Raw genomic sequence first — 7,786 nt, forward strand, 5'->3', positions numbered from 1 at the left:
GCAATTTTTATTTTGAGAAATTGGGTCTTTTTTTGTTTTTCTTTTTTCCTTCTCAGGTGTGTGTGTCTTTTCCCCAGGCATCTTGGCCTTGTCTTGATAATATTTTGTCTTCCTTTAACTTGTAGAACATGACTAACACACTTATTGGAGAAATTTCATTGTAGATCATGATTATCTTGATTCTTGCCAGCTATAAATCCCCCTTTGCTCTCTTAGGGCTGCAGGTTTCCCTGTGTGTTTTACAATTTTGGATTATGAGCTTGTCTTTAGTTGTCTTTATCTCTGGGGGAGCATTTTATTTTATTTTTTTTTTGTGGTGCTGGGGATTGAACCCAGGGCCTTGTGCTTGTGAGGCAAGCACTCTACCAACTGAGCTATATCCCCAGCCCCTCTGGGGACGATTTGATTGTACTTTGAGTTCAGGAAGAATTTCTGTTGGGTACTTTCACCTATGTCTTTGCTAGGGATCCATGTTTTTCAGTGGTTCTGGACCAGTTCTTAATGTGAGTTGCATGGTTACAAAAGTTCTCACTCCATTTAAGTCCTGTGAACTCAGGTCCCACACTCAAAAACTTTCAGGTCAGAAAAGGTAAACCATAAAGTTGATAGAGAGAGTGTTTGGCACTAAAGGGAGCTTTCAAATTTCTTTTTGGAAGATGCCTAGAGGAATTGGTCGTAAAGTTTCATTTGCAATTTGCAGAGCAAACACAATGCTTTTTACCAGATTCATATTTTTATTTGAAGTAGTGTGGGGATAGGCTAAATTGTACTCAATAGTAGTAATGGCTATTTTACGTAGAAATAAGTGTTTATTTGTAGTAGATTGGGAAATGAGAAAAGAGGTTCAGGTAGGGTGAAAATTATCTCAACTCTTCCCTTGTGGTTGGAGCTTGATATACAGTCTGGAATTATATAAAGGTGCCTAGCAGCTACAATGCCCCTTTGGAGAGGTGGGGAACTCAATAAATATGTCATTTAAAATCTATGTATCTGGCCAGGCATGGTGGTACATGCCTGTAATCCCAGCAGTTCGGGAGGTTTAGTCAGGAGGATCACGAGTTCAAAGACAACCTCAGCAATGGTGAGGCACTCAGTGAGACCCTGTCTCTAAATAAGCAACTCAGTGAGACCCTGTCTTTAAATAAAATACAAAATAGAGCCGGGGATGTGGCTCAGTGATTGAGTGCCTATGGATTCAATCCTGGGTACACTCCCCCACACACACAAAAAAAAATCTATGCATCTGGATTAAGCATAAAAAGTGTTAAATAATATTTAGGTTTATTGTGAATTATATGCCAGTTGACTTAATGAAGTATGAGTTATTAGATTATTAGATTTAAATTTCAGAAAACAAATCAATCAAAATTTTTTTCTCCTGATTTAACGTGTTATGATCTTGAGCTTTAGCTTCATATGAAACAAAAAAATAAGACATTTAAGTTGAAGACTAAAGTGGACCTTTATTAACTTGGACTAAAAGAGCTTTGATTGTAGTCTTTCTTTCCCCAACCTGTGGGATGTCTATGGCAAATCTTAGCAGATCCAGAGCTGCAATATATTAAGAGAAGGCTGATGTTTTGGGATGGTGTCTGAGAGTGTAAAACAATATCAAGCTCAGGAGGACTTTGTTTTACTGTATGGCCTGAAGCTTAGGGAGGTTAAAAATAGAAAAACAATGGGATTTCCATACTGATGGTTTAATAATTAGCAGCAGAAGAAACCAAGTAGCCTGGCTTGAGTTCAGGAAAGAGGAGGTCAGAATTTGGTTCCACTCTTCCCAAGGATTTGAAAGTAGACAGAAAAGGGGTGTGTGTGTGTATCTAGAACAGGAATGGAGAATGGGGACAGAATCTCACTATGGGTGTGTATGTGTGTGTACAAAATCCTTGGAGGTTGAATACATGGATTCCAGGTTGACTCTGCTAATTCCTAGAGATGGATGATGATGACAAGTTGCTTGAACTCTCCATGCACCATTTCCCTCATCTGTAACGTGGAAATTTGTGTTGGTACAGGAAGCTGATATTCTTCACCAGTGTGTTGTGCTGCTGCATAGTGTCTATGTGTTCCTAAGGAAAATTGATGCTGAAAAGGAGGAGTTTTAAATTATAAGAGGTTCTCAGGAATGCCTCCTTTATATATAATTGAAATGTCTTTTATAAGCTTTTTTTTTTTTCCTAGATAGCAGGGGACAGGAAGGAGCCATAGCTTCCTTTGAGTTTTTAATAGTATTCAAAATCCCCTAAAAGTAAATAGTCATTGCCCTAAAATTGCTACTAGGGGACAGGACTGCTTTGATTAGTGTTCAATATGAAATACAATGGAGTTGATGTAGTTTTCATTTCAACAAGGTGAGTGTTGGAGCTCACTGGAACATCAGAACAGGTGGAGGCAGAGATGTGTTCCCATGGTAACCACAGAGTCCTTCCAAAAAAGTCTAGAAACATATATCCCCAAAGGACTTCCATTGGGACCACATGTGAATTGACCTTTAGAAATGTCCTAATTGGTCAGGCACATTTTATTAGAGCTGTGATTCCCCCTAATAATGTGTTTTTTTAGAAGTTGGACCAAAGCGAGAATGATTGGCTTTTATTTCCTCTTTGATTTTGCTATAAATCTGGGTCCCTGGTCATGATGTTTAATTATCCTTGCCCATGTGTCCTAACTGGAGCATTCTATTCTTATTGACTTTTTAGTTTTGTTATATTGCAAAGACTTGTGATTTAATTTACAAGTGAAATGGTTACTTGGGTTAATACTGGCCTCTTAGAATTGGATATTTGTTTTTCACTTGTTCTTTGAGAAACTCCAAATTAGTGAGGGACATCCTTCAGGCAATGCTAACATTTTACATTCGAACTTGAAATGTCAGATGAGATTTAGAGATTACTTAGAAAAAGGTAGTAAAGTGCACTGGGCTCTTTGGAGAGACTGAGGGATTCCAGCGCAATGCAAACATGTGTTCATGGTGGCTGTCAGTGGTCCTAGCCAGGTGTCTCATCCTCGTCCTCTTGGCCAGGTACATAGTTATTTGCTTCCTGGCATAGAGTCTGTGCAACTGTCAAAATGGTCTCCTAGATCCCTTTGCCACTCTCTAGCTCTGATTTTGCTTTCACTATATTGTTTTACTTCTTGATCTGGCTCTTCATGATTACCTCCCTATTTTACTCGTTTTAAAAGTCTCTTCTGAGAAAGTCTCCATGGACTTATCCAGTCTCAAATGATCTCTCTGTTCTCATTATTGTTAATCCTTTATCTTGTCTTCTTCTTTGAACCCTAAGCGATGCAAGGATGGGATAGTGGCAGGGACTCCCTGTTCCAATCCATTCCCCTTCACTGAGTGTACAACTGGACCACGTTCTCAGCTTGCTTTGCCTTGCCGTTATTCATGAACATGAAACTGAGTTGTTCTAGCCAAAGAATCATAGGCAGAAGTGATGACTTCTGCTTCAGGCTTAACTTATTAAAATGGTCTGTACATGGTATCCATGCTCTGGCTGAAGGCACAGGGTTGTGAATTTCTAGGAGAAGGTGGATCTGTAAGATGGAAGGAACTTAGGTCTCTGTAGTACCAGGAAAAACCATATGATACTGTTGGATGAGAAGAAACCAAACATATCATGTATTTACCCACCAGGATCTGGAGACTTCTCTGTTGTAGCAACTAGTTTTACTATATCAAGTGTAGGGCTAAATCATAACACAGTTTCATATGTAATTATATAATTACATTTTTCTTTGCTTTTTTCACAGTCCCTAGAATAATGTAGAGAGAGGTTCAAGTAATATAGGTTGTCTCCCCAAAATGATGATTTATTGACCTTCACCTTCCAGAGCAAAGAGAGAAAGGATGTTCTGTTTAGGACTAGGAGTGGGGAGCAAGAAAAAGAGGGGGACATAATAGGGGGTGGATGGTCCAGTCTGCATATATACACAGGGTAGATAAGGCACATAGACTTGGTCAGAATAAGATTCTGATCAATGGTATCAAATAAACAAACAGGATTGTTATTGATTATTATATTAAGTAAATACCAGGAAAGGTATTGGTATTGATTATTACATTGGATAAATGTGTGGAGTGGTGGCATTATTGATTTTTATATTCAACAAATATGAGGATGGACAAAGCATATATCCCAACCAACCTTGGGATATAGTGACTTAAGGTCTTGAGCACAATTGTGGGACAGGGATTTATTCTATGATGAATGTTTTAGAAAATATGAGAACTTTCCTCATCAAATTCCCATTAAAAATAAAAGCAATTAGGGACACATATGCATCCCTCTATAAAACAGACTTAGAAACAGCAGCATCACTGTTAACAACGAAGACCCATGGGATGTATCAAGTACCAAATGGTGAACAGAGCTTCTTCAAGATGTGGGACCAATTAAAGAAATCAAACTGAGAGATGGAATTCAATTGCAAAGAGTGGGAAAAATTTAATTATGTGTAAAATGCAAGCAAGGTTATCTATAATTGGAGGGCCATGGTTTTGTATTTCTGAGCCTGAGGACTGCAGCCAGAGCCATCCGTCATCTACACATGCTGTGGGCATAAGGGCCAGACCAAAAGCTGCTAATCAAGTTTGTGACTGTGGGACAGGATGACATGGTTGTGATTTAAGCTTGTCTTCTTGAAAAATTCAAGGAAGAATAAAATCCTTTTTTTAAAATTTGTTCTTTTCAGATATACATGACAGTAGAGTGTATTTTGACATACTATACATACATGGAGTATAACTTATTCTCATTAGGATTCCATTCTTGTGGTTGAACATGGAGTCACACTGGTTGTGTATTCATATATGAACATAGAAAAGTTATGTCCGATATTTTTCTACTGTCTTTCCTATTCCCATCTCCCTCTCTTTCATTTTTCTTTGTTTAATCCAAAGAACTTCTATTCTGCCCATACCCCACCGCCCCCATGGTGTGTCAGCATCCACGTATCAGAGAGGATATTCAGCTTTTGGTTTTTTGGGACTGGCTTATTTCGCTTAACGTGATAGTCTCTGGTTCCATCCATTTACAGGCAAGTGCCAACATTTCATTTTTCTTTATGGCTGAGTAATATTCCATTGTGCCTATATACCACATTTGGAAGAATAAGATTCTTGAATTTAACCAACATAATCTCCCTGGTTAGATCACACGGCCCTAGAAAGGGAGTGAGAGCAAGACAGGGAGAGGAGGAGGAGTATTAGTGGGAAGACATTTCCCCCAAGTGGGATGAAGGAAGAGTCAGAGGAGAAGAGGGGGTAGGAGGTGGAATCCCAATGTGTATGTGGAAAAGAATCTGAGGAATGCAGGGGAGGAGCCACACACACAAGAGAAAGACAGTTCCTATAGCTCAACACGTAGGTGAGAGTTGAAGATACCAGAGAGGAACCCACAGCTACCGGGGCTGTGATTATCAGGGGGAGTAATTGATTCCTTGTCCAGGATGGTGAGTTCTTTGGCCTAGGGTCACATCCTGTAGCAGACATTTGTGGATTTTTCCTGCTCAGTTCTCACATGACTTCTGGAGGACCATCCCCTCCCTTGTCTCCGTCCACCTGTCTCAGGTAGGTTGATTCCATCCTTGGCCAGAGAGATGGTTCTAGGAATGTGACTGTGAATGTGGTCTTCAATCGTCTTTAGAACATTTATTGGAACTGTTGATGAGGGAGAATCTCTTTATCTGCTGGACTTTCATCGACTGAAATGGTAGACAGTAAATAGAGTTGGGATAGAGGGTGGGGAAGGTGGGGGGAGAGAGAGAAGGAATGCTTTATTGTTTGAGCATTTGACTACCCTCCTGTATTTGAAGTCAGTTCCTAAAGTTAATCCCTTTTGTTTAAGCCGTTTTCAGATTTTTGTGTTAAGTTTCTGTTATTAGCAACTCAAACGACCTCAACTAAGATCCTTGTACCTAGCATAGTGCCCTGGAACATTATAGCACTGTTTGTAGATTGATTGATTGATGGTATGACTAATATATGAATAAACTTTCCTCTACAGGGATCTTGCTAATGAACAGGTTCAGAATGAGAACTTCTATCGCCTGGCACCTAATTTGCGACTGGTCCTATCACCTCTCCCACTTTCCTTTCCTGTCCCAGAGCACACTGCTATCAAGGCACTGAACACATTGCGTTATAATTGTTTCCCTGTCTTTCCCACTAGACTGAACTCTGAGGATGGAAATTAAAGTTTTTACTTCTGTGTTTCTGAGCCCTACTGAAGACACCCTCAGTGAATGAAGATGAATCGCCTTCTTGTCCCAGCTGGAGTGAACCAGTCTCTGGTCTCATCCACTCAGGCTTTGGGACGTTCTCTTGTCTTGCTGACGTTACTTTCCCCCCAACTTCATATGATTGACTTGTCATTCAGGTCTCAGCTTAGGTCTTCGCTGCCTATCCCATGCCACGTCGGCCAGCATCTTTACATTACATTTTCTTCATTGCACTTACTGCTTTTGAGTTTTAAAATTTATTCATGTGTTCACCATCCATGACAGCAGGGATCTCATCTGAGTTGCTCCTCACCATACCCCCAGCTCCTGGACTGCCTGGCACCCATGAGTGAGACAGTCAGGCTGCTATAACAAATCACCCAAGGCTGGGTGGCTTGCACAGCAAATGTTTAATCCTTACAGTTCTGGTGGTGGGAGGTTCAAGCTCAGGGTTTCAGAAGGTTTGGAGTCTATCAAGGGCCTGTTTCTTCTGGCTCACAGGTGGCTTACTTGTCACATCCTCAGAGGGTGGAAGGAGGGTAAGTGAGCATTCTGGAGTTCCTTTTATCAGGGTACCAATCGCACTCATGAGTGTTCCACCCTAGTCCCTTTCAAAAGGCCCCGTCTCCTAATACCATCGCATTAGGGGTGAAATTTTCAGATATGAATTTTGAGGGGGACACGAACATTCAGTTCATTGCAACAAGTATTTGCAGAGTGGAACCAGATCCCTGTCCTTCTTAGTAGAGAAAATTCCCCTAAATCAAAATATGGTGGAGAAGCTTGAAAAGAGACAGAAACACGTCTGTGGCTACGAAAGGGCCTTCGATCCACATTTAATTAGTTATCCTGCTTCAAATGCAAGAATGCAAGAAAGGTTAAACTGATCACAGGTCATGATGGACTCTGAGATTCTTGATTATCTTGTTGCCTATTTTATACATTTTGGTCTAGAATACTTGAGAAGAGTGATATTTAGGAGCCAAGTAAGTTTGTGACCACTCAAATAAAGTGCTTCACTGTCCCAGTAAATCTTCTGCTTTGGCTGTGGGCAATGTGACCCAAAAGAGTAGCAGGTGGTGAATTATTAGTATAAAAATTTTGCATTTTTGAGGGTGTATATAGGCAGAGTCCTGCTTTTATGGCTCTGCTGTTCTTTATATTAAAATGTTTGTGTTTCAAGTAATAAAAGTCAAAATATTGGCCTGCTTTTGTCATGGTTGTAGTATAATCCACCATGAAAAATCACAATATAATTTCATTTTTCCCTTGATTTAATGCCGCCAAAGAAGCCGGCTCCGAGAAACAAATCTACTTTTAAGCACACCTGCATGCAAATGGGCTGTGGAGGGTGGCTTATCCTTTTACATAATAAATTAGAGAGTTCTCTTCTTCTGTGGAATAGATGTATAGATTAATAAACCCAGAGTAGGCTATGGATGTGTGGAATCAATGTAAGCCTGGTTAGAGATGACAAAGCGCTTCATGCCTGAGTGCTTGCAGCCTAATTCAATAAAACAAAATGAAAGGCAAATGCTTGAGGACCCAAAGAGAGGAT

The 7,786-nt window shown here is 40.1% G+C and overlaps 1 non-coding gene across 1 annotated transcript; it reads right to left on the reverse strand.

The window, feature by feature from the left end:
• Positions 1-311: 311 nt before the first annotated feature.
• On the reverse strand, positions 312-385 carry Trnav-cac (transfer RNA valine (anticodon CAC)). The gene has a single exon. It is a non-coding gene; the product is annotated as a tRNA-Val (tRNA).
• Positions 386-7,786: the final 7,401 nt, after the last annotated feature.

The sequence above is a fragment of the Urocitellus parryii genome, chromosome 5 (genome assembly GCF_045843805.1).
Source record: "Urocitellus parryii isolate mUroPar1 chromosome 5, mUroPar1.hap1, whole genome shotgun sequence".
In the NCBI taxonomy this organism is placed as follows: Eukaryota; Metazoa; Chordata; class Mammalia; order Rodentia; family Sciuridae; genus Urocitellus; species Urocitellus parryii.